General features: G+C 41.0%; 1 protein-coding gene across 2 annotated transcripts in view; it reads left to right on the forward strand.

The window, feature by feature from the left end:
• Positions 1-14,736: 14,736 nt before the first annotated feature.
• LOC120783271 (plasma membrane calcium-transporting ATPase 1-like) overlaps positions 14,737-27,792 on the forward strand; it is a 103,894-nt gene continuing 90,838 nt past the window's right edge. Inside the window, exon 1 of one of the 2 annotated variants that reach the window (XM_040116142.1) lies at positions 14,737-15,237. The gene's annotated coding sequence lies outside the window, so the exon portion shown is untranslated. Of the gene's footprint in view, positions 15,238-16,481; positions 16,586-27,792 lie in introns of those variants that run through there. The other variant, XM_040116143.1, reaches the window with a different exon arrangement.

The raw sequence follows: 27,792 nt of genomic DNA on the forward strand, positions 1-27,792 counted from the left end.
ACTAAAACATCAGATTTATCTAGGTTAAAACTTAAAACCTTATTTTAAAGTTGGGGAAAGATCGGGGTCTAATTTAATACAAAAAAAGTTATTAAAAAATTAACAGTGACTTCAAACACAACATGTTTATTTACATTTACCACAGATGGGACTGTGGATGTGAATCCCGGTCTCTGCCGTTACAGTTGTGCTCTTTGTACCCCCATCCACCCCAACCGTGACTTCGCTATTGTTAATAAATGTAACGCTTCATTCGTTCAACCCCCCCAGCAATTACGCCGCCACCTCAGTGTAAGCAAGAAAACAGTGTAATTGTATATGAACGTAATTTATAGGAGACTGGGTTGATTTAATCACACCGACGTTTAAGTCATTAAGTGTAAACATGAGAGAAAATCTATATTAGTGGCATTCATTCCATTGTTGTCTGATCCAAGAGAACTGCAGCTGCCTGCTAATTTCGAAAAAGTACAACATTTTGTCTGGTGTCGCCTTTTCTATATCGTATATCCAAAATGTTCTGTTTTACGAGAACACAGTGGAAACACAAGAGGGAACCTAGAACCAAAACCGTGCAGGTTCTTAAAGTTCAGGCTATTGGGAAGCTCCGGGTTACGAGTTGTTCAGTTAAGACTTAGAAATGGCTGACGTGACATGAAGAGGCATCTGATGTATACTGGCATGCTGACATACCAGTGCTGCCAGTTATAGTTGTGCAAACTATAAATAATTAGTAGGTTAAACCGCACAATTTAGCTCTCCCTCTGCATATTTGAAAAGCCTCATTTATGTCTTTAAAGTCCAATAATATGCATTTTATTTGAAAAATATCAGTAATTATTTATCCAATTGGAAAAAAGGCCTTAAAGAGTCCTTGTATCATTAAACAATCAAATACAAAGTGGAGAACACAAGGGCAATTAACATTAAATCATGGTGTCATTCCCACGCTGTGCCAGCTTTGCGTAAAGATCGCAGGGTTTGAACATGTCTGAGTCTGATCCTCTGCCAGCGGATTTTATGAGCAGGCAGAAACCCATTTAAAAGGACACATTGTAAATATGCACATATTTATTTATTATTATTTATTAATTTTTATTTTTAAAAAAACATTTCCCCCTTGCCACTGAGCACTCCTACTTTACCCTGACACCTGTAGCTTTTACCTGCACTGCCCAGCAGCAGCTCGGAGCCCTTATCTGAGTACAGGTCGGGTCAAGTCTTATATTAACAGTGTGGTTTGAGTGTTGTTTGATTCAGAGATAATTGTGGGTAACGGATCGGTTTGTGCTTGTTTGACTCGTGCTGAGCTTTGCAGGTGTGGATCGGGATCAAGTGGATCTGTGCTGACTGGGAGATAAAAATGTTCTCACATGTTAGAACTTAATAAAATGACGTATTACGTAATAACGTAATAAAATTTTTTCAATGCCATCTTTTCTGCATGGCATTTAGGCTGATAACTGTGTGGTTTCAGACTAACCTTACAAAGCTGTGGCTTTTTTCCTGGAAAAAGTATGGGCCAGTGAAGACCTGGAATATACCAACGGTTTTATCATTCTGTTTCCCCATAGGCCCAGTGTGTAGTTACATTTTTCAGCTGGTGCAGGTCAGCTCTGGTGGAGGACGTGGTATAGCTACAGAGGCTCCTGGGCTCTGTTGCTCTGCTGTAACCTCTTAATGCACAAGTTTAAATCCAGCTCAACACTCAGACTGAAGCTGTTTGAATTTGTACTTTGGGAAGAAAAGTGAAGAAACAAGAGAAGATCGTGAACAGCTGAAGTGGTTCCGCAGAGGAACAGACTGTGTGCGGGTTAGCTGTGTGTGTGTGTGTTCAGGTGTTTGTGTGCGTGCAGTGCTCATACTGTGTGGGTTGATAACTGTGTGTGTGTGTGTGTGTGTGTGTGTGTGTGCGTGTGCGTGTGTGTGTGTGTGTGTGTGTGTGTGTGTGTGTGTGTATGTGTCACTTACTGCGTGGGTTGAATGTCAAATGAATACATCTCATTGACATGTACAAAGTGCTATTTCTTCTAGTGCTGTGATATATGAACTGTACTACATGGTCATAGTGTGACATGGTGTATGTGTATGTGTATGTGTATGTGTATGTGTATGTGTATGTGTATGTGTATGTGTATGTGTATGTGTGGGAGCTGAGGTTGTGCTGCTGTTTGAAGTGAGCGATGGGATACAGCGCTGCAGCTGCTGTTTGGATGCTAATGCTGCGGCAGAGCTGGAGGACGTGGGAGAGGAGGGGAAAAGGCCAGAGCCCGCCCACACACACAAAAAAACACACACACACACACACACACATGAAGTCACAACCTGCCATTTCACATTTCTCCTGGTGGAGAATCAGAGAACAGGCTGGATGTGTTGATGTGCTCACTCCAGAGCATCAGGAGGATCAAACCCACAACACATCCACACTAAACACAGACGAACCAAACCTCCTCCAGGTGTCGGACAAATGTTGAGTGTCTGCTGCAGAATAGAAAATGTAGTTTCTTCTGTCTCATTTTAGACATCTAACTGCAGACTTTCCTCCTGAGCTGATGGGACGGGAATGATACTGATGATGATAATAATGATAATAAGAATAAGAATATAGCATTTTTCAAGATATAAACTCAAGAATTATGTAGTGTAATAAAATATAAATAAATGATAGTAAACGAGAGTTTCAATTTTAGCCTCTTATCAAATTGCCAATTTAGCACCTTTGTCGCTAGATTTACCGACTTTTCAGACCCCATGAACAACTTTTTTCCTCAAAAAAACACTTAGCGACAAATCTAGCAACTTTCTGGACAAACTTCAGCTACTTTCCGAAGACTAGAAGAGAGTCGCTTGCTTTGCCCTGTGAGCGTGAGGTTGGGCTTTCCCTCTACAGGCACACCTCTCTATGAAACTCATTCAATCGATTGTGCTGCTTTGCAGTGTCCGTTGTTTTATTGTTTTGTAGTGTCTGTATGTGCATGACTGTACAGTATATATATTATATCCCTGTCCAGGCACATAGAGTATGTTCAAGTTATTGTCTGTGTTATGTCAGACTTTGCCAGTTCGTGAAAGATATTAAATTCAAAATACTTTATCTGTCCCTCACGTGGGTGGGTGTAAAACATAAAAACGCACAAAGAATTAACTCACACACACATAAAACCATCTAAAATTACAAAGGAAAAAAAAAACTGAACACACAAGGGTTAATGACAACAGCCACTCAATATCTGACCAACATTGTCCAATGACGCAAAGACACATTATGTCAGTAAGTGCAAGAAGAATACTTATCAATCTATATACGGAGTAAACTGATAATCTTTTACCAGCTATGCACAAATCTTATGGCTTTTGTTGTTTTACATATGACTGATCTAAAACAATAAATGCCAGAGTTTGCTGGGTGTGAGCCGACCATAGCAAGCCAATTGTATGACTAACCAGTCATACGGTTGGCTTATATAGTGCATATATTCTGTTCCTATTCACACAGTGGAGGGCAGCACGGAAATAGGCGCAACCTCCCGTCCATCATTTATCCATCCAACACGACACAGCAAGTCAAGGTTGCTTAACTGGTTGGTTGCAGTAGCGTCTGGCTGAGCTCAGTTAAACCAGCAGGTAAAAAGACACGATTGTGTTGATTGACTCTGCTTTGATATCTGGGTGGGACTATTAAAATTTAATTAAAATTACTTGAAGCTGTAAAATCTCCTAAAAATAAATTTGGTGTTTGTATGTTTTTTGTATGTAATGAGAGTCCAAGACATTCAGATGATACTGCAGAGAAAGAAGAGTTTACTTGTATATGTATGTATGTATAGTGTATATATACTTTATATATCTCTGAGTATATGATGGGCTGTTGAAGCCAAAGCATTTCCTCTGGGTTAAGAGCCAGAACTGCTGATGAAAAGTTAATGGTATCAGTGAGAAGGCCCTCCCCCCCGGGCAGCAGTAATGACAGGGTTGGACTCCATGTCAGGGACCACCAGCAGAGCTCCAGGCCAGGAGGGAAGCCTCACCATAGCTACCCAGGGTGGGGACTCCTCTGCCAGGGTATCCATCAGTTGACAGCTGGCTGCAGGAGCTTAGGCACTGAGAATGACGGGACATTCCCTGAGTAGGTGACAGGGATCAATGTTCGATCTGAAACAATGCCGCCTCGTATGGATTCTCTCCTGACCTTTCACCTTGGCTGTCAAAGGCTGTATTTCTTCTTCGTGAATTGTGGAAACAGCTAGGACTGTGACCAAAATGCATACATTTGTATTTGTTGTAGTTACATTACACTAATTTAAAAGTTTCCTCTGTCAGTTCAGATTGAGCTTTGAATTATGTCTCGAAATTTGAAGTTTGATACGCTCCTGTAAAAAACGACCCCATAGGTCGTCTGTGACAGCAGGTTATTACGACCCATAGTTACGTTTTACTTTTAGGCGACCTCTCGTGGCCATAGTAGTTACGACAGAAGTAAAGGAGGAAGTTAGGTTACGTAGTATAAGGTGCAACAAAGTCTGTGTCAGGATGAGGGCGGGGTGGATGGATGGGTTCGACAAAACACAGGACTTTCACATGGCAGACCACTGTTGTTGTTGTCTCTTTTATCCATGTCCGTTCCACAACCAGTTCAGGACCTCTAACCTTAAGGACGTACCAATATGAACCCAAACCACCATCTTTTCCTTAACCTAAACAAGTAGATTCTATGCCTAAGCCTAAGCAAACTTTAACCGTTCCACAACCTTAAATGCGTTGTTATTGTTACCATGAGAACAAAGGCGTCTGGTACGCCTGGTGCTGGTCCGCTCCTACAGGTCGGAGGGTTGGGACAAACGGCCTTTTATGTTCATTTAGGTTGAAAGACATGGTGTAGAGTTGGTCCAACAACATCAGAGATTGTTTTTACCAGAGCTGCAGCCTAAACAGTTTTGAACAGATTTAAGATACACAGAGGTGCTGAGGCTTTAAATCATAAATGATAACATAATATATACATATTTTTAAATAATCTGAGACTTTATCAATGAATACAAATAAAACGGAGTGGGATTTGAAACAGAAACCACCAAAAGGCCACAAAAAATTTTGATTTTAAGAGGTTTACTGTTAACGAAAGAAATGCTTCCTCTTGCAGCAAAAAAAACAAAGAAACATTTGGTTGTGTGAGGACGTAAAATCCAGGAGAAATTCTCTTATTTTGAAATAGTAAGGGTAGTTCTGAATATAATTCATATAATTAACCAAAAGCAGTGAATCTTAAAGCTCCTGAAAATCTGCTGTAAAATTGTTCTTCTTTAAATCTACAAATTGCTCCTGTGATGTCATTTTTTAAAAAAAAGCATAATCCCAATTTTTTTTTAAACCTTATTCCTATCACCAATAATAGCATTGTACTCACCGGGTTAAGATCTGATATCTGGCAACACGGTGACATCAGTAAAACGAGGGTCTGACTGGCCATGAGACGTGCCGCCGGATGATCAGACCGGTTAGAACCAAACCAACAGGTTATCCAGATTATCTAAACCACTTTATTTGCAGGTCAAACTGAAAGCGAGCACATGCGGAAAGTGCAGTACATCAAAGTTGAAACAGAAGGTGGGTGTGTAAACCATGATAAAGTTTTAGACAGTTTTTGCTCCCAAATCTATTAAATATTAATTAAGTACAATGTTAATATTACCCAAGGTAGTACCCCCAGGTGTATTAAACTAGAATTATCCTTTAATATCGCTGTATTAGAGCGAAAAGCAGCTACTTTAAGTGCCAAGTGACATCTGTTATACCCTTTTTCCACTGAAGGAGCTTACCCACCTGTAACTGGTCCCCAGGTTAGAACCGACCTGGTTCTAAGCTTTTAAGAACCTTGTGAGTCTTTTACATACCAGGAAAACCATTTCAGAAACGTGTTTTTAAAAAGGAAACAGTGGGACACCTAGTTCATTTTTGTGGTCTTTTTGTCAGGAGAGTGAAGCCACTGGTTGTGGGACAGATAACACTCGATAAAGTAGTGCTTATTTTGTCACTGATTTTCTTTCAGGTTTACTTTACTACACAAAACGGCTTTCAGCCGAATAACTTTTTAGCTCTTTGCCACTGCGATTATTTACCGTTTGTATAACCTTATTTGATCTTTTTAATTTTTCCTGCTCTGACTGACTGTGCCAGAAAGATCATCTGGCCCACCTTTTGATATGTAGCCGCTGACTCCATCTCTGTCATCCTCTCAGTAAATACTACTACCAGCAGCGTGGCTCTATGGATGTCAATGTCAGTCGATCGATCCACCACTGGGATTCGGACTGATGTATCTCAACAAATGTTAAATGGACTGACATGAAGTTTTTGCACAAACAATCATGGTCCACAGAAGATGAATCCTGCTGACTTTTGTGAGCCTTTGACTCTGACCGCCATGTGGTTAACATTGGTCTTTTTTTCTGTGAAATGCCTCAACAATATTGGATAGACTGTCATGACGTTTGGTATACACATTCATATCCCCCTCAGGATGGATTTGGTGCTCCCTCAATTATGCATGAAGCGCCCTCGGGTCAAAATTTTCATTTGTTTATGACTAAATACCTTCAAAACTAATTACGTTCCCAATAGCCCCAGCTGTACTTCGTGTTCAGTGCTAATTAGGATGCTAACAGGCTAAACTAAAAGGATGAACATGGTAAACATTATACCTGCTTAGCATAAGAATATTAGTATTGCTACTGTGAGCATCTAGGTTAAAGTACAGCCTCACAGAGCCGCTAACATGACTGTAGGCTCTTAGTCTTGTTTAACGGATCGTTGTCCTGCTTCCTACCGACGCAGTAGTAAAATGGTGGTGACTGACCAATCGTAATCGACAGCAATGCAGCCAACCCTTCAAAATACCTGGAACTTGCATTTAGCACCTCCCGAGCAGTGCATGAATTTAGTTACAGAGAACATTGTACATCACATACATTCATATCTGCTGCCAAAGGGGTAACAAGTGCAAATCATATCACTTGTTCACTTGTTCAAACCTTCTCTCCGAGTTACTGAGCCTGTTCGGTTTTTGTTCCTTCACATATAGAACTGAATCTGTGTATATTGCCATCATGTTAGCAGGAGGCTCAGGAGAAAAAACAGAAAAGCCTTTGTGATAAAAATAATACAGATTATGTGAGAAGGTAGCCATGGATACAACATCCAGTCACCCTTGTCAGTGCATATATGGAGAGATTTATGTGTTTCCACCTCAAGTAGTTGTCTAAATGCTGTGTGTTGTCAGATAGCTGCAGTGTAGGTGGATTCTGACCCCAGGAAGTCACGGTGTTACATAAGCTTGATGGATTTGAATCGCAGCCTCCATTTCGTAATTAACATTAACACTGAAAAGTTTCTCTGGAAAACTGCATCACGTTTCAGTGGGACTGCTGGTCAGTGATTTCGATTGGTTCCTGGTCTTGCACATTTTCACAGAAAACTCCCACATATGATACATATGAGTAAAACCCTCCAGTTGAAGTGTAAACATGTTGTTTCACAAGTTGGACACATTAATATGAAACATTAAAGGACAATTCTGTTGTTTTTTTTCCCTTTTTTTTTTTTTTTAAATACAATCTTTTCAGAGATTTGGCCATCATTCTTATCTTCTCTGAAAATATTTTACTCAACAAAGCTGTGTCCACGCCACCCGGTCATTCACTCATCCACTGCACCCTACATAATAAACACTCAGTAGTTCTTCGGTGAGCAGTAAACAGAGATTTTGGAAACTATGAATCATCATCATTGCATAATCATTAACAGAAGGTACGTGCCATAGACACTACTTTTTAGTTCCATCGAGGGAGTCTTTGGTGACACCGTAGTGCACACATTTATCAGGATTCACACCCTCAAATAAAATGGAGGGTAAACACAATAAAGTAAGCAGGGAGTGATTTTGGACACAGCCTAAGTCAATCGCTGAGATCTGAGGAACACCTTTACTGATTTGTTCTTGCACACCATAAAGTCTTACTCACAGGCGCAAGGGATAAAAAACTCCTGGGCTGAAAAGGAAAACCAAACAATCTCGCACACTGTCCATTACTTGAACTAACTTTATTAGGATGACGTTTTGGTCCTCAGACCTTCATCGGGGAAAATTCATATATGCAAGTAGCGCCACACATACTGTCCCGGGTGAAGGGCTTTCACCCGGGAAAAACCTGCCAACCAGGAGAGGCCAGCAACACTTCCTGGTATACATACAGATTAAGGGAAATGAGCTCCTCAAATACAGAAAGAACTATGATACTGTGCTCCTACAATTGTAAACATACATAATGAATATGCCAATATTATAGAAAATTGCTTCAGGTTAGACAATAGGGCCCTGTAGGACCTTTTTTTTTTTACAGATCAGTACTGTATTACACTGCGTAGCCTGTAGTCTTTTACAATAAGAAAAGGGCACTCAAAGGAATCTAAAAATGGGCAAAAGAGCTACTTATCACGATTTCCCCCAACTCATTCATATCTACAAGAATACAATACAGGAAAAATATTAGCAGAAAAGACATGACAAAAAAGAAGGTCTGAGGACCGAATGTCATCATAACGTGAGTTCAAGTGATGGACAGTGTGCAGGACTCTTTGGTTTTCTTTTTAAGCTAAGTGTTCAAATGCACTTCAGTACATACATACATACGTCCATAACCTAAAAAAATCCCCGTTCACAACACCACGACATTTTACGCTGATTCTGATAATCTGACTGTCTTCAGTTCAGTGGTGTGTTGCTGTTCAGTTCAATACAAAACTCTATAAGGTTAATACCACCTCTGCCGTAAAATTATGATTATGGTTGTTTCTGTGTATTTTATGGTCTTTCAGTTAGCTTTTAACCTGGCAGTACTGCACAGCATATCATGCCTGAGCTCACAATGGCAGTTCTGTCAGCTAAGCTTTAAGATTAAAGATTGTTTCATACACGTTCTGAGTCCAACAGGGCAGAAAAGCACTATCAGACAGTCATATAACGGTAAAAATCCCCAGTTCATCCATTCTTCATCTAAATCACTTTTTTTTTAGATTAAACTGAAAGTGAGCGCATCCAAAAATGTTTAAGATGTTTTAATCCCTAATTGCACAGAAAAACAGTGCATGCACTCCAACAGCAAAAAGACCCTGTGATAAAGTTAAAGTGTTTACAGAAAGAGTTAAGTTGAGAAAAAAGGGAAGTTTTGAGAAGGGCCAGCCAAATCAGGTAGATTCAGACGAATATAAATGACAGCACTTCGAATAATATTTGTTAATGATAAAACTAGTTTGAGTCAATTTAATTGGCTTTACCTTTCTTTTTTACTTGGTCCAACTCCAATAGCTCAAAGTCGACATCATGCACTATTTTGCACGTGTGAGATGTCGTTACTTGCATCTACTGTATGCATTTTTGATTTCAAAAATGAAAGTAAAAAGTAAGATAAGGCCAATTAAATTGACTCAAACTAGTTTTATCATTAACAAGTATTATTCAAAGTACTGTCATTTATATTCGTCCGAATCTACCTGTCATTTCTAAGACTTTATCTGTTGGCTGTGGCGTAGGCTGTGTAACTGAAGTACCTTTAATAGCGAGGATCCAGGCACCAGAATAAACTGACTCTTGTAAAGCTACGTAGATCGTCCATTTATTTCACCTAAAAAGCAAAATAGAAGGAGTTCCCACTGGCAAACAATGGGGACCGGGGATTGGTCGCACAGAGGGGCGCACGTTCACAGCTGATCCATGTTTCTGATTGGTCGACTTATGTTACTTGCTGTTCCCTCCCACTCATTGAACACAAGTCAGTCCAGAAAACTGCAGCCACAGTGAGCAGGGTGAGTGCACATTCGCTGAGAAGTGTTGGCAACTTTCTGCAAGGAAAATGAGCTGATGTCTGACCAAAAAGGCTCTCAATTTGTCACTAGGCTTTTACAGAAAGTGCTAAAGGGTTTCTTAAAAGTTGCCAAATGTTGGCAACACCGCACATGACGCACAATTTTTTTTTTTTTAATTACATCTTGATTTTTCTACAGTTTTTTTGATATATCCACGCAAAGATGGTAGTAACAATGACTTGTGGGCCAAACATCTGCTCTGCAGGGAGTAATTAATAATGTGACAGAAATTTTCAGGTGGCATCAGGGCTGTTCTATCAAATTCCGGGGGAGGCACGACTCCCTTGGTCAGCCTGTCGAATCCACCTGTGCAACACTGTAGGTAAACGCTGAACCAAGACCTCAATGTGTAGTTCGGCATCGACTGTCAGCGGTGCAACAGGAAATGCCAGATTTATTCTCTGGGGACCCTGAACATCTGAAACAAATTTTATGCTAATCCATCCGACAGTTATCAACAGGGTTTAACTCTGAACCAAAGTGTTCGTAACCACACGGCTAAAAATAAAACAGGAAATATAAAGTCAAGTTACCATGAAACACAGCTGCTTAGTGCTGCAGTAACTCCGAGCTGCAGGTGGAATCAGTCTTTCGTATCTGTGGAACTGCAGGGCAGAAGCACCAATAACACATTACACAGTGATGTACGACGCTATTACAATGCAGACAACAAGATCAGTCAGAAGCATGCTTTGGTCTGTGCTGCTCGAGGCCTTTTAACAAAGACTGCTTACGATGATTTCTACCGTTAACATCTTTCTTTAATGAATTCATCAATGAATTAATGATGGTCTCGTGATAATGTTGGTGGTTATCAAGGATCATTTCCACCGGAGGAAGGAACTGAAATCAACGAATGTAAAGACAGAAAAAATGTAAAAGATAGGTTTGATAAAGCAAACCCAGTCATACAGGAGTTTTATGAGACTGGACCGGTAACATGCACTGGTTAAACCGAAAATCATTGCATGACAATTGGCCCAGGAAAGAGGTCTGCATTCCTGTCTGCCTTTTCATTACAGTCAGTCACAACCCATCTATCTCAGAAAATGGATGCGACACTGTTGTGGCTACTTTGGCTGTCAAAAAGACCTTTGTGTGCGTGTGTGTGTGTGTGTGTGTGTGTGTGTGTGTGTGTGTGTGTGTGTGTGTGTGTGTGTGTGTGTGAAAGAGAGAGAAAGCTCCTGCTGCCTTTGCAGCCATGAACAGACGTAGTGGAGACTTTTTTGCCCTGAGATGAGTCTCTCAGGACGCTTTCCCTTCCAGACTTTGGAATGCCTCCAGCAACTAAATAAATGTTTTAGATGGTTTAGGTTATGGATCAGGGGCCCAATTAATGTAACATCTTTAGGGTAAAGATGTGGAAAACTGGCCCAGACACTCCTGATGGCCAGGTCAGGCCTAGTTAAGACCCAGGTATTTTCCAAACTGGGTCTCATTGTCAATAGCGTTGTCATTCTGACCGTGAGTCATGCAAACTTTGCACTCGCCAACTTTTAAAGACATGGGAAATGTAAACAAAACAATGAATATCAAGGGAAACCGTGCAAGCCTCCTCAGGCTTTCCAAATAAACTTACGTTTTACATAAATCATTTCAACACAGAAACTAGCCCCCTGGATTAGCTGTTGTAGCAAACTGCACAGGGATCTAGTGGTGCGGCAAATCGGTGGTTACCCAAACGGCTCCCTGCTCATCTGCACGCAGTTCACAGGCTGTGGATTGCTATTTTGGCGTGTGTTCCTGCTAATGACGCAGCAGCAAACGAGAAAGTTTGCTTATGTCATCATCTTGGAAGAATATTGAAGAAAATTATGCACAAAAGATCCTCCTCTAGGTGGTAAATGCAACATCACCATGACCATACGTTTTTCATCATCCTACTCGAGGGTCTAAGGACAGAGGGTGTCGTATGCCGCACAGATTGTTAAGACCCCTCGGGCAAAATTGTGATTGGTGATATTTGGCTTTATAAGTTATTACTTGATAGTGTTGAAAGCTAAACCTAATTAGATTTGATGAGAGGATTCCAATTTAATCCCAATAGAGGATTAAATTGCTTTTGAACCCCACCCCTACTTCAAAGTCTGTGAAAAGTTATGGATGCCCTCTTGACCTTTTGTCTCCTACAGTATTACTTTGATCGTTTACAATTATTCTGAGTGCACGTCCCTCTGTCTCTGTGTCGTTCTTGTCCTCACCAGTGCTAGGCTCCCCGGTCGGTGTCTCTCGAGACCGAATGTCCAGCTCTTCCCCTGCATGTCCTGCCTTGTACAGACTCTGAAGGATGTATTGACATTAGATACACAGGTGTGTTGTGACAACAGCGTGTTCGGGAGGGGAGGTCAAGGACTGCAGAGAGTCGGGCAGGTGAGTCCTGACACAGCACATTCCTCTGATCTGATTAACACCAAAACTGAAATGCTGCACGGATGTAAAGATAATCCGGACAATCTACGAAACTGCACCCCTCATTGTCAAACCCCATTATCGTTCCCTCCATCTTTTCAGTTTCAGTTTGATTTACTCACTAAAATATCCTTGACTGTCCAATGGCCAAAATCCAGATAAGAAAAGGTCTGACGTTTGCTGAAAATGTTCCCAAGCTCATCCAGCTGCATTGAATTGTAACTTTGCACTCACATCAATTAGCTTATTAGCTTTCCAGGCAGCAATGAGGGCTCTGTTGGCTGGTTTTGACCTGTCTTTTGTCTCTCGAGTGGGGTGTCCTAACCACCCGATTCGTGGTAGCTTGAGAGAAAGATCTGCAGACAGTCCTCGGGGCTGGAAAAACCACCGCAGTGACACCGTCTGCCTGTTTTTTTTAACGTCCGATTTAACATCAGTCGCATGCGAAGGAAAGAAAAGACCTGGCAACCGCAAAGATGCAGCATAATAAAAAGTGGCTGTAATCAATATGTTTATATTAAAAGTGGATCACATGACCACTTGATTGTGAAAGGGGTCGCTCATAGTCGTGAACTCAGAGAGAATTATCACAAAAATCCGCAGCTCTGTACTGTGTACATTCAGGATGTAGTCTTAGGACACAGCATTCGAGGGAGGATGTCAAGTTGTGGTAGGTGGTGACTGATGGCGACTTCGGGCACAGTTACGAAAATCAGTAGCTCTCCCTCATCTGCACTCGGTGTTTTTATGGCAAGCGAAGCAGGGTACTGTGCTGTTAAATGGCAGCTTTAACCACCTCTCTGCCTCTCTGTCATTAGCATAGCGTAGGAGGCAGAGCTGATTGAGTGGCCAGTTGGCAGTCAGAGAGAAATTTCTTCTCTGATTCTTTGTTCATGTTCACGTGGTTGCACCAGAAAAAAAAATTCACCATACGCCAGCACATACAGCGGACAATGTGCATCTCCATCTCTCATTTAGAGCGATGGGAACTCTGCTTTCCATGACTATGTATTAAACAGACGTGGCGCGGAGGGTCGGAGGCTTTAATCAGATCATAGGAGAGGTTTTATAGATTTTCACCTGAACAGCATTTAAATAACAAAAACATCTTCCCCACTGAAAATGCGTTTCAGTTCCTCCTCAGACGTTAAATATATACCTGAACGCGTGACCATGGCACAAAAACAGTTCGGCACTGTTCAAGGGCGGACTCTTTGCTGTTTGACTCCACTCATATTCAATTTTAGATTTTTTTATTGGACATAAGTTAAAGCAGTGGTGCCCAACCTGGGAGTTGTAACTCCTCCCAGGGGCACAGAATAAATCTATAACAGGAAAAGAAGGAAGAAAATACGATTCTGCTCCTCAAAATAATGTTCAGTTTGACTTAATTTTGTCCAAACTGCTCTTTTAAATTGAATTTTTTTACAGCTTTATTCTTGAAAAAAGGGCGACCTTTATCTTGAAATACTGCAATTTTATTCTCAAAGTATTATGACTTTTCTCATGAAATATTACACCTTTTACTTGTAAGATCTGGATGTAATTTAGAAATATTATTACTTTTTTCTCAAAATATTACTGTTTTAGAAAAATTACAAATGTTTGCTCACAATATGTCACTTTAACCTCTATTTTGGGTTATGGCTTTTTTTTAAATAGTACAACTTTTTTTTCTCAAAATACTGTCTTCTTTATCAAAATTGTATAACTTTTTTATATGTCGACTCTGGCTATTATTCTTTTTTTTTTTTTTTTGTCAAAATACTATGACCTTTTTCTGGAAAAAAGCTAATGTGACTTTTTTTTCTTGAATTAAGTAAAAAAAAAAAAAAAAAAAGAGCTATTATGACTTTTAACCACTGTATTTATTCTTGAAAGCAACATTTCTTTGCCCTAACGGGTACAGCTCTCCCTCTTAACGTTGTAGGTTACCATAGAAAACTAAGTTTGAAACAAAAATGAAACACCATGCAGTAATAAATGAGAGTATCTCATGATTTGATTTCTTTGCCTCTGGCGGAAATGAGCCTCCAACAGATCCAGATGTGGATTTAGATTATCCTTCCTCTCAAGTTTCCAGGGCTTCAGCCTGGATCTCCAGTCCGGGCCCGATGCTGTCGTTAGCTAGGGCTTGGTTCCTGCTCGATCACCCAATTAATTCATAGATCCACCTTAAAACTAGGGTAATCCCGGGCTGGTCCCTCCCTCTCTCGCGGTCTCCACCGGCACCAGTTCACGTCCCTCACTCAGTTCGCCAGCTCGCCAGGCGAAGACGCTGATCCGGACGTCGGGTCTTTTCTCTGGTCCTGTTTGAATGTGCCGGACCCCCTCCCCTCCCCTCCCCTCCCCTCCCGTTCCCAACACCCCTCCCCAGCCCCCAGTCCCACCCACCGCTCTACAACACACACATACAGACACACACACACACACACACACACACACCCAGTACCAGTGCTCATTTACTGGATCTGCTCTTTGTTATCAGAGCCTTTCCCTCCTCTGCTTTTTATTTCAGGCGAGAGGGGGGGAGTTTGTTTTCCCCTTTTAACGGATTGATTTCTGACTGAATCCGGGTCTGGTCTGTGTTCCTTCCTCGGGGCTGCCGCTGCAGGGACCAGAGCCGACGCTCCTATGAATGTATTTACTGTGAAATAAACTGGCGTAAAGGTCGGAACAAAGGGACGTTGAAGATTTCTTTCTTTCTCTCTTTCTTTCTTTCTTTTTTTTTTTCTTTTTTCTTTCCCTTGCCCCCCAGAAGCCGGCCCGTCAATCATTTTTTCACCGCTGCAGTTGTCAACTTGGAGCCCTGCTGGGAAATGGACAAACCCCTCTGAACAGAAGACGCCGCTCGCCTCAACAACACAACCACAGGACGTGATTTGGACGAGGATCCCCGGAGAAGAGGTAACGTCTGTTCTCTCTGGTTTTTTTTTTTTTGGTTTTTGGTTTTTTTGGTTTTTGGTTTTTTTTAAACTTTACTCGCACACGAGCCCGCTTTCTTCCAGTTCACTTGTGGCCCAAGGACACGGAACGTAACATCGTTCGTCTTCCGGGCACCGCTAAAGTGAAATTTTTAACGTGTTTTTAAGGAGTCTGTCGCGTCCCCGCTTGTCCGCACTGCTTAGCATCCGGGTAACGTTCACAACTGCTGTTTCTTTACCTTGACACCCACTTATTAGCAACTACAGGCGAATTCGGGATTTTCCACAGGTGCGAATGCACAACCACCCTGTCCAGGGACACTATAACCCCCATTTTATTGTATTTTCTGCGAAATTAATCTCAGCAGTGTCTCGCAACCACCCCCCCCCCCTCCGAGGCACGCTTTCTACCCGTTTCTTATCGTCAAACGTCCCGACAGTTAGCTAGGTTACAGCCCCAATACGTGCCTTTCTTTCGACTGCAGTCAGCGCTGTCACAAGTCTACGTTCAAAAATGTGGACGTTAAGCACCAACTTAAACATCGCTTTTTGACAAACCGAAACGCCTGTAAAAACATGCGCCGCGGCATTGTGCGATCGTCTGGGATCGAATACACCCGTGGTGAATCGAAAAGGACTCGATTCTGATAAGAGGTCAACTTTTAGTCTTTGTACGCAGTACTCGTTAGTAGCCTGTCACCCAGCGCTGTATGTTTTCCAGTCGGGAGACCGTGAGTGCGTATCAGTTGGTAAAGTTGTCATTTTAGTAAAACGTGATGTTTTCCTAGGAGTGGAGGCGTGCCGAAGGGAAGAGCGGTTCCTGTAGGGTCTGAGCGGGGTTTTAAGGTGTATCAAAACCTAACATTTCGATGCCTAACGGGGAACTGTAATTAAAATGGTCAGATTCTGCATGGCGCCGTTGTGAGGGGGTCTCCCCGGGCGACGGAACGGCACGTATCGACCGTTGCAGGGGCTAAGAGGCAGGAGTCTGACCGCCCGCGGATGTCTCCGAGTGTCTGGAAACAGTTTGCTCATAGTCTCTTGCCTGCAATGTTTTGTTTTCCGTTTGATATTTCCCCTTGGTATCCAAACGAGCCCTTTGTCATCCGGAAATTACACAGCCTCGGGTAACTCGATAATAACAACGTGCCGGTTTTTTTTTTTTTTTTCTCTCAGTGGACACCGGTTGCTGCGGCGGTTGCTCCCGTTGTGACATTAAAATGTGTTTCTGGCACGACTGGCGTCCTCGCACTGTTGCCATGAATGCGGCGCCTTCGGACTGAGCTTGTTCAGCTTGTTGGAGCGGTTTCCCCACATTTAGCACTCACGCTGTAAGTACTACTTCTGCTTTCCAGGCTGTCACATAATGGACGGGGCGGCCGTGAACGACGGCGGGGAAGAAAATTAAAAAAAAAAAAAAAAAAATCTTTACCGAGCTCGTTTTTATTTATTTATTTATTTATCTGTTTAATTTTAATTAACGGGCGTTCAGCTTGCGAAGAACTGTCCTTACGTCATCTGCTAAGATGGGCGGATGAGCAGCAGCAGCTCTGCTTCTTTTTCCTCCTCTCCTCTCATTTCACCGCCACCCCCCCCCCCAAGCCCTCTAAACTGGGTGTGTCCTGCCTTATTGCGTTAGAAAGGAGGGGGGATCCCGCATCTTGGCTCATGGTGACTCCTCCTCAGCTTGTGACCTCCAAACGAGGGCATTGCTCCTTCTGTTTTCCAGTGCTGCTATTTCATCTAAACAGAGAAGCTCTTTGCAAAGAACATCAGTGGCAAGGAAAACTTTGACGCCCGTCCAGAGAAGAAGGTTAAATTTGAGATGATGCTGAGGGGAGCAATGGCAAGGTGACTGTTTTTTGTTTTTTGCTGGATCATTAAGTGAAAATGGCTTCTTTTGATCCAATGTGCTTCTCTTTCACTAATGAATCCACGATATTTCACCAGCCGTTGGTCCACGGGTCTGTGCTTTGCTTCCAAAATCTTCCAAATCGCTTTATAGCCATTTGAATTTAAGGGGGAAAGCAAATGATTAGTGATGCATTGATCTTATTTGTAGGATCTGTATGGGCGCCGAGACCCGACAGGGCCACGTAAAAACTCAATTTCATAAACCTCGTGGAGTGATTAGAAATACCACAAACTTCTTGCACACCTCAAAGTCTTATTGACAGATGCATTGGCTCAAAAACTCTCACATAATTAATGCGTTTTCTCGGAACTTCATCGGGTAAAATTCAGAGATGGATTTTAATCAGATCAGTACAAGTGATTTTCAATGTGCAAGTTTCTTCACAGGACAGTGTATTAAAATTTTGCACAATCCTATGACAGGGGTTCCCTTCATGAAGTGGTTCAGCTGAGGTGGTCTGGCACCCAAATCTTGATGCATCTTGTCTCGTGTTATAATTAGTTGATAGATGACGACCTGAACAGCAGCTAAACTGATGGCGGTTGCTCTGTGAAATGGCTCCTCTGTTTTAGTTCCCTGAAGGTTAACAGTTTAATTTTAATGAAAGTATATTGATTTTTTTTTTTAATGAAGTTAGCAGAGGGGGTCTTTACTGGAGGCGAGGTGGTCCACGGCTGAGTTAACTAGAGCTGAAAAGATTAGTTGATTAACCATTAGTTGATTGACAGAAAAATAATTGGCAACAATCAGTTCATTGTAAAAGTCATTTTTCAAGCAAAAATCCCAAAGATTCACCAGTTCCAACTTCTCCAGTGTGAGGATTTGCTGCTTTTTTCACTTTTATATCACTGTAAACTGAATATCCTTGGGCTTTGGACTGTAGGTCAAAACAAACAAGACATTAGTTTAACGGCATCACCTAGTGCTCTACTTAAACTATATTTGACATCTTTGTTTGAGTACTCAATTAGTTGCGGAAATAATGACCAGAGTAATTGATAATGAAAATACTTGTATTGCAGTGCTGCAGATAAAGCTAGAATTCTGCTTCCATCGAGATACGCATAAACGTCCTTGCGAACCTACGAAAAGAACAACGCGGGGTTTTGGACCTGCATGTCAAGCGAACGGACTGTTAGATCCAGCATCGTGTCGTGACGCTTTCTGTATATTTTTTCTTTCAGAGTTTGCATGCACTTTTCAGCAGAGTACTGCCACAATTGAGCTTCTAGCAGAGCAAAGTAAACTAAATTCCTCTTATAAGGCACTAAATATTGTTGCCCGTCCTATTACTGACATGTGCGATTACTCTGATTAATCCAAACTCTTTCTTGTTTGTCTCACAGATGTAGTGGTTTATTTATACTGCCCTCCGGGTGAAATTGATTTGTGTTTCCTGATTTCTTCGACGTTTTCTATACATTGCGGTTTGCCAAACGTGACACTGCTTCCTAGCGGACGTGTACGTTATACCCAAGTATAAAATAAACACAGACACGAACATGCTACGAACGAGACCCATGTACGTTTGCTTACCTACAGCCTGGATTAGACTGATTCCAGCATACCACACTGTGGGAAAATTCCTGATGTTAGCATATAAATGTTTCCAGTTACAATCATAAGTGATGAGTGGGTGTGCTCCAAAACCAAAAGGAGACTGGCGTAGTGCTGTTTTGTGTTGGATGGGTGTGGTTTTCACTCCAGGCTCTTCAGCTTTCCAGCTCAATGGTAAAATTGAGACTTTCCTCCCATAGAAAAAAAAGGCCCCATAGGCTGTTTGTGCGAGTGGCTTGTTATGACGCATAGTTACATTTTATTGTTAAGCAACATCTATTGGTTGTGTGAAAGAGGACCAGTCGTTTCAGCAAATGCCCCAAAACGACATGTTTATGTTAAAGGGACAGAGACTTGTAGTGGCCGTAGTAACTATGTCGGGAGCAAAGGAGGACGTCAGGTGACGTTGCAATAGAGCGACAAAGTCCGTGTATGGATGAGGTAGGGGTGGATGAAAACACTGAACTGTAACACAGGAGACAAACGACCTATGTGGGACTTCAGGTTGGAGAACTGCAGGACATGTTGAGTGTATGCTGAGGTATTGCTGCTGTCAAAGTGTGTGTCATACTGAATCTACCATGTGAAGCATTTAGTTGGCTGCAGGTAATTCCACCCTTGAATGTTTTTTCACCAGGCCAGTATTTGTCGGTGCTGGCCACACCCTGGGCTGTCATTTGAGACTCAACCATAATTTGAATACCAGTTTTTATATGACAGTTTTATGCTATACAAGTCCGCTCTGTGATAGACTGGCAACCTGTCCAGGTGAACTCGGTGATAGCCTAACAGGATAATGGATAGGTATAGATAATAATTGGATGGATGGTGCTGGCTATGGCCTGCGTCTGATATTATCCTAATGAATATTGTCTGATAATAATTCACTCCGATGAATATTGTCTTTCCAACCTCAACCGTGACCTCCTCCCAGCTGAGGACACAGTCGGGTTTACCTACAGACAGATGACTGCTCTGTCTGTGTCAGAAGCGGCTGCTGCGGTCCTGATGACCACAGGATCAGATGGATGCTGACTCAGTGTGTCTGTCCTGTTAACGTCCTGCAGGAGGTAGAGGCTCCTTCAGCAGCAAAAAGAAGAATAGATCTGATATCTAATTGTGGTTTATTTATAGAGATCAGTCAGATTCTTTACTGAAGAAGGTTTTATTTTGATTTTTAAATGGTCTTTTCTTTGTGGATGATCAAACTGCTCTCCCCACTGAGCATTAATGACGTTTAATCTTTTCTAAAGTGTTGTATCAGGTGTTTTTTTTTTCTCAACTTCATTGAATAGCAGTGATGTTCCTACATTTCCCCCGAAAGTGTTTTTCAGAAACAAGCAGAAAAATGGAGATGATTAAGGTCTAGTGTTTATTTCGGTGTCTGTCTGGTTGTTGAAATGTCCAGTCAGCCTATCATGGATGTTCTTGTGTTTCACCTGCTGTTCATCACTGCAGATGGAGATGTTTTGTTGTTATCCAGCTACCAAATGCACCACATGGAACTAAAGCACATGAACCCTAGCTGTGTTTTTAATGCGTATGTGGTTGTTAGGGAAAGTGGGTTTGAAATGTTGGCACCTCAGACCGACCTGCTACACTGACAATCAGGCTGCAAACAAGTGTGTTACTTTGATGTCAGTGATCCAGTTCTTCAGACCCCGGATCGAGTCCAAACCCTCTGGGGCCTGATTTACAGATCAGAATGATCTGAGTCACCCCGAGGCAGAAGACCAGTTTCCTCTCTCACTGCTGAACTGTTGGAGTCTTGTGTAATTTTATGGTGGTTTAACTGTTGAACTGTGATGCTCATGTTGCTGTTTACAGTCTGACAGTATGAATTTTTGTCTTACATGTAGGTATCAGGGACCATTTACAAAAACCAAAGTATAATAATAGTACCTTGTCATTTTTTATTTTGAATCTGTTAGATGCACTTGAACAAACTCTGATCTTTTATTGCCCTCGGGTTTTTGCCATGTTGCTTTTACGTTTTTTCTGACAGTTTTTTTATACACGAGTCCTGAGGAAAAATTTCATGTTTTACATCTGAAGAGCTTGAGCTTGAAATTTTACGTCTGCAGTGAATAAACACTTTGTAAAATTCAGTAGCTAATTACAGAATTGCCTGAATGAGGGGTAGGTAATAAGGATCCATCACATTTATGCATCATTTCATACAGTGATATGAATTAGAGCTTAAAGACATAGGTGTTTGACAGGAAATTAATTTACAGCAATCGTGACATCAGCTTGGACCCTAGATCTGGATGATTGCGATGGACATTTTTTTTTTCTATTTTCTGACTTTTTGTAGACTAAACGATTAATTGATTAATCAAGAAAATAAAATGCTGATTTATTGATAACTGAAATAATCATTAGTTGCAGCCTAAACATTAATATATATTAAGATACAGTACATTTTCTGGAAATGTGGTTTTTCCAATTAATTAAATACCTGTAAAATCCTAGTACTTAATCAAAGCAATCCAAAAATCCAGTAAATCCAATATTGCTATATGGACATTAAAAAGATAGATAATTTAGTATAAATGTTACGGCAAAATCTGTGACGGCTGACAAATGTGCACAGCCTCACTGTTATATCGTCATTTTGCCCAACCCTAGTCTGTTGGACACCATGACTGTGACAGCACCATTCAGTCCTACACCTGCAGATCCTCATGCTCCTGTAGCAGCCAGAGCATGGTATCATTCACAGCAGGGACAAAAGAAAGCGACCGAGCACACCGTCCGTTACACTGATGTGGATGGAGGTTTTTAAAATTCAGTGAAATGTGGAAACCCCTCCGCAGACGGAATCCCTGCCCGTGAACCAGATCCAGCAGCGCACACTTTGTCTCTTATGTAAGTCCACATCAATTATTAATGGACGCAGTGCAGCTGTGAGATGCTCAGTCCTATATTTTAGATATGGATGGTCCCTCCTCAGCAGAACCTCAGTGTTTGTGGTTATAAGAGGGGCTTTTGTCCTTTATAATTATTTTATAATTCTGTTGGCAGAAAAAGAGTTCACCCCACTGTAATGGAGAAACTGCAGGAGTACAGCTGTGTGCAATGTTTTTATTTGTTATTAATTTTTAAATTTAACCTGGAAAGCCTTGCTTTTTTTTCAAGAGTCTCCTGGCCAAGATGAGTTACAGACAAAAAACAGACAGATAACAACACAAAATATGCAACAAACAAGAATTAAACAGAAACGTAACTATTAAAATATGAATAAAATTTCTAACACGATCGACTGTGGACATGGAGACATGTCATATGAGATGATGCTTATCATAGCTGCAACTAATGGCTATGATCATTATCAGTTAATTCTGTCTGTTAATTGATTAATCCTAAATCCTTAAACAAAGTGTTTATGGTACACTGCAGGATCATGTAAGGGTTTGTGTAACATCGGTATCAACAGGTTTAATTTCTTATTTTATCTCCATCACAGGTCTTTATTAGAAACAGGCTAACGTTAGAGATAGGCACTGATTTTTAATTTCCCCTGTTTTAAAAATGTACTCGATCATACTTTAGTGAGAAGCCTCTCCATTTCTAATCTACTCCTGTTTTAATTACTTATTGATGCAAACTCAACACTTTCTCCGTGTTTACTTGTTGTACAACAACAGTCATGTCATACTCACCTCTCAGCTGGAAACACTTCTCTTTTAACACAAATACTGTTCTCATTCATAAATGATTTCCATTCACTCCTACTTTGCTGTTTCTTAATTTGGTAGTAAACTGAAATGAAACTCAACACTTCCACAGATGTGGCATAATCCCTTCTTTTCCTGGTAGGTTTTTAATGCATTCTTTCGTTCATTCATTCATTCTTTTTCTTCTGCTTATTTGGAGTTGGGTTGCGGTGGCAGCAGGCTAAGCAGGATATTCCAGATGTGCTTCCTGTTTTTAATGCAAGTCATGTTAGACACCCCTTCGAAAGATATTCTGTACTTTGTGAATAAATATTATCAAGTATTATAAAAAGAGTTTAAAGTGTTATTTTAATGTGAAACACCTGCAGGTAGTGTTTGGGTTCATTGATGGTAGCTTAACAGATTTAGAAAAAAGTGAAGTAAAAGTGAATAGAATACATTTTTTAGTAAAAGAGTATTTACCTTAAAAGGTGAAACCCTACTGATGGAATTAGTGCTTTAAGGGCTCTTAGTTCTTCCATTTGTGAATTTAGTGTATATTATGACCAAGGAAAATTGATTTCTGATTTCTGATTGGCTGGCAGGCTGGCTTTAAGTATCAGAAGTCTGCGGCCCAACCCAAGGCCGAGTGGTTTGACAAATTCAGACTGGTCTTCCTTTCACGCCATCTCACATACACCAGCCAAATGTGCCACACATGAAATTTTCTGACCTGTTCAGTTCTGCATGACGTACAGTATGTTAAAGTGCAGGTAACCATAGCAACAGCAATGATGCTTCAGGCTCATTTAGCAGTTAACTGACTGGTGAAACTAACCTACCCATGGATTAAAACTGACAACAAACACACTTTAAAGCATGGAGGTGGATTCAAACACACCTGACATTTGCCCATCTGGTCAGTGGAAATGATAGAAGGGAATAATGGACTCCAAGACGAGAGACCATAATGGATTCCCATTGTTGTGTTGTCAGCCTCCTCAGTGGTAATGATTGTCAAGGGGACCCCTCATTGCTCCGGGTCCACTCTGCAATTGCCTTTGGGGAATATTCACACAGATGTTTGAGGAGGTGTCAGCAGGATTGGGGATTGTAACTGGACCATCTGAGAGTGTCCTCCTGACACATGCTTACATAACATCTCTCTCTCTGTTCTGTGGGTGGGAATGTGGGAGTTCGTGTTTGTGTGTGACAGACAGGACGGCTTGAGTTGTGGGATGGACATTCAACAACAGCATCTTCCTTAAGACTTTTTAAAAAGCATGAACCGAATCAAAGTCTCTCTCTCTCTCTCTCTACCTACACTTGCGGCATTTGTGTGTTGACGAGGGTTGGTGTTCAATAACATTTTAACAAATCTAGTTAGGTTCAGCTTTCATCATTGGCAATTAACTACAGTAATTAATAACTAAAACTCAAAAGATTGAGTTTTGTTTTGCAGGCTCCTTTGTTGGCGTAGAAACCAGACACATTGGAGTTTTTATTGGTAGCCTAATTAATGGTGACAACCTGTAGCTCTAACCTGAAAACAAGATGAGCAGCAGTAGATATGGAATTTTGATTGATTATCGGAATCCAAATACTTTAGGTCCTGATTCACAGCTATAACATTGTAAATGAAAACCACTGTCATATGCACAAAAGTTTAACTGAGGGATTCTCCTGAAATTGACAAATACCATCATGGTTATAGAGTGGTGCTATAAAGTCCTTTCTTTTTGAGTACAGACACCAGCTGCAGAAGGAATGTTAACCACCAACCTAAAATTTATCTTATCCGTTATTTAATTAACATTAATAATCTACTGCTGATTAAATCGGCTGCCAGTGACAAGGAAAGCGACGGTCACCGCTGGCTAAAAATGACAAGCTGCTACCTAGAATGTACATTGCTCTTTGCTAATACTATAGTGAGTAGAGATAAAAAGTTTGATAAAAGATTAGCATTGGAGCTTAACAGATCCGGATATTTTGGGGAACTGGGAGCTGAATGCAAACTGAATCAGAATTCAGTTTTTATATATATATATATATATATATATATATATATTACTTTTATATATATATATATATATATATATATATATATATATATTATAAAAGAGAGAGAGAAACAGTTTATGGATAAAATAACCAGATATAAATGCATGTTTTAGGGTACTCCAAATTAAACCTGAGAAATCTCAGAGTCTCTCAGAGTCTCTCAAAGTCTCAGTGTTCCAATGTCAGCAAATGTGCTTTCAAACAGCAAGCTGTTAGGCTGGATTTATACTTGTGCATTACACGCTGTAGTTTTGGAGCCTATGTAAGTAGCCGCTGTAGCTGAAGTGCCCCTCTTAAAAAATGTAACAGTAGATGGGAGCTACGGCGGCTACAGAGATCCCACTTGGGGACCACAAGAACTGTGATTGACTGTGTGTTCTCCTCTAAATTTCTGATTCTGGCAGTTATTGGTCAGCATGAATACAACATGAGGCATGTTAGGGCTCATCTAGCAAGGGGTTCTCCACTGCAAACCTTCTGCTCACCACTCTTGATCACAGTGAAAAAAACAACTTAACAGTCTGGAACATATTCGGGACTTAAACATGGTGGACCTTCCTTGTATCACATAGTGAACATAAGACTGTATATACTGCGGGGAATATAATTAAACAGACTAATCACATATCATAGAACTTTCCAGTGTCATGGTGGCCATATCAGTGGGTGAAGTCCAACGCTGAACTGTAAATCACATTGTAAATTGAACCCCTTGTGCAAAGTATAAATCCAGTTTAACATTGCCACCTCACCATGTCAGTCTTATGTTCATTGATTAGGTGGCAGCAGGGCAAAACTCTGCGTGGCCACCTTATATCCTGCAAACGACCTGTGCCATATGCTGCAAACTGCTATTATTCACCTTCAGTAATCTGTTCACGTAGCCAAACAGAGCGGGCCTAAAGTAGAGGAAATGGTTATATGAAATCATTAATATAGCAAGTTTAGCTAAATAATAAACTGTTAATCGATTCCGCTTGCATAATCAAACCATGAATCCGATGTTTTTGTTGATGGATCTGTTTATTCTCTGCTTCTGAAGAGGTATATACTAGTAATCAGAGAACTCAGACACCAGTAAAATCAACTCCTGCTTCATTTTCCTCTGTATGATTTCTGTGGTTGCCATGGTCCCACAGCAAGTTCGAAAGTTTAACCTCCATCAACTCAGATGGCAGCGACAAAGTTATCAACGAAAGTGGCAGTGGCATGATAAGAGAGGGAGGCTACCTCATTGGCACACTCAGCGTCATGTTTACATCAGAAGCAGTGGAGGCAGCGACAGCAACTGCTCGCTGACTGAAAGTCCCCAATCGTTCAATGTTATATATCATATATTAAACAGACTGCAGTGAACTGACTCAGCTCAAGGACTGAGCAGCTGTTGGATCGATGTTCCTGCAGACTCTGTAGTCCACCGTGTTTGTGTGTGTGTGTTAAATGCTGGCAGCTTACTGGGTATCCCTCTGCAGCATGTTAACAACTGATAAAGATGAAAGAGTAAAGAGAGGAATGCTGCAGGAGAAAGAGTGTATCAGAGAACAGAGAGCTTTTTACCAACAAGCTGCCAGGATTGAAACACACAGTGCAGAGCTGCAAGTGAACCGACTCAAATAGTGGTATATTATTTCATCAATGTCTAAACTTACATTTTTATAAGAATTCTAAGTGGTTTTAATCTAAATCTCTCTCTCTCTTTACATTTCATGTTGCTCTTTAGTGTTGTGTCATTCCTGTGGTTTTCGATGAGCACTCCTGAGCATTAAAGGCTGGGCACACTGTCCTCAATGTTAGTTTATTGGTGATCATCGCAAACTGTCTGTATATAAAGGTGTTCTCAAAATCCCACCTTTACTCGGAGAAGACCGTCCGTGGTCCAAACATTGTCAATCATGTCCAAACAGGATAAGAAAAATTGGAGATGAACATCTTTCATCATCAAATCACGGTTTCTACATTTTAGGAGGCATTATGGATAAAACTATATGCAATTTTAGATCAGCATATATTGTGATATATATAATTTTTTAAAAATCATTTAAAAAAAATTAAATTTCCTGTAAATTCAACTGGGAAAATGATGAGTCATCCAGCAAATTAAAAGTTGACATTTCAAAGCACATTGTCACATTATTCCAAAAACTACATAAAATTCCAATATCACCATTGAGTAGTCCTGCTCATTGATTTCTAACAGTGTCTACAATGACCTGATACACTAAGAGATGTTAAAGGGAAGGATACAACAGTGTGAAATGTGTTGCAAAATCTGATAGCTGAGAAATTTATATTACCTCACGGGGAAAATCGCCATATTGCCCAACCCTGCTACATCGCGGAAAATGAGCGAAATTGCTGACTATTTCTTTTATTTTATTTGTGTCAGAAAAGATTGAAAAACATGAGATCGGAACACATAAAGACATAAAGACACACATTATTCACGGGCAGGACCAAGTCCCACTAAGACTTGTACTCAGTGATGTTTTTTACAGTCTATGAGTTTGGGGTTTCTCATAGACTGTAGGGATGTGTGTGTGTGTGTGTGTGTGTGTGTGTGTGTGTTTGTGTTTGTGTTTGTGTTTGTTGTTGCGTTCACGTGCGAGCCAGTGATTGTGTCCACTCAGAGACAGTCAGTAAAAGGCGTTGGTCAGAGGAGGAAGTGAGCAGATGGAGGGCGGATGGAGAGCCAAAAGGAAGTGGAGGCTTGATGGTTTCCTCATGTTGTGTTGGCAACAGTCAGGATTTCACTTCCCTATTCACAAAGCCAACAAGGGCTGAGTGTGTGTTTGTGTGTGCGTGTGTGTGTGTGTGTGTGTCACGACTTTAGACAGTGGACAGAGTGATTTCTTTGTCTTCTATATATCTAACAGTAACCTATCTCTCAGGGTTTCCCACAGTGTTTTACAGTGTAAGTGCCCCACCCCACCTTAAATAAACCGCATCTACGTCAATATCAGAAGAAATTATTAAATTTTTATGAAATATAAACCAGCAGTGATTCAGCATCACACAAGAAAGGCCAGGCGATTGTTTTAAGCTATCATCTAGTAAACACATTGATAATGAGATGATGATACATTGAGACACAACCACAGATCTGACCCAAATGCTGTATAAAATTCAGGCCAGGGTGTCATTAAAATCTGCATTTCGATCCACAAACCTCAAAAAATCCCCTAAAAAAAGTGACGTGCAATGACAGTAAAGTTACAGACAATAAAAGTCAACCCAAAATGAGTCTTGCTCGCATTATCAGCTTATTTTACTCCCTCCTGGCCCCATCTCCTCTGGTTTAGAGGCAATAACTGATGTCATAAAGTGTCTACCAAATTATGATGGA

The sequence above is a fragment of the Xiphias gladius genome, chromosome 21 (assembly GCF_016859285.1).
Source record: "Xiphias gladius isolate SHS-SW01 ecotype Sanya breed wild chromosome 21, ASM1685928v1, whole genome shotgun sequence".
Taxonomy (NCBI): Eukaryota; Metazoa; Chordata; class Actinopteri; order Istiophoriformes; family Xiphiidae; genus Xiphias; species Xiphias gladius.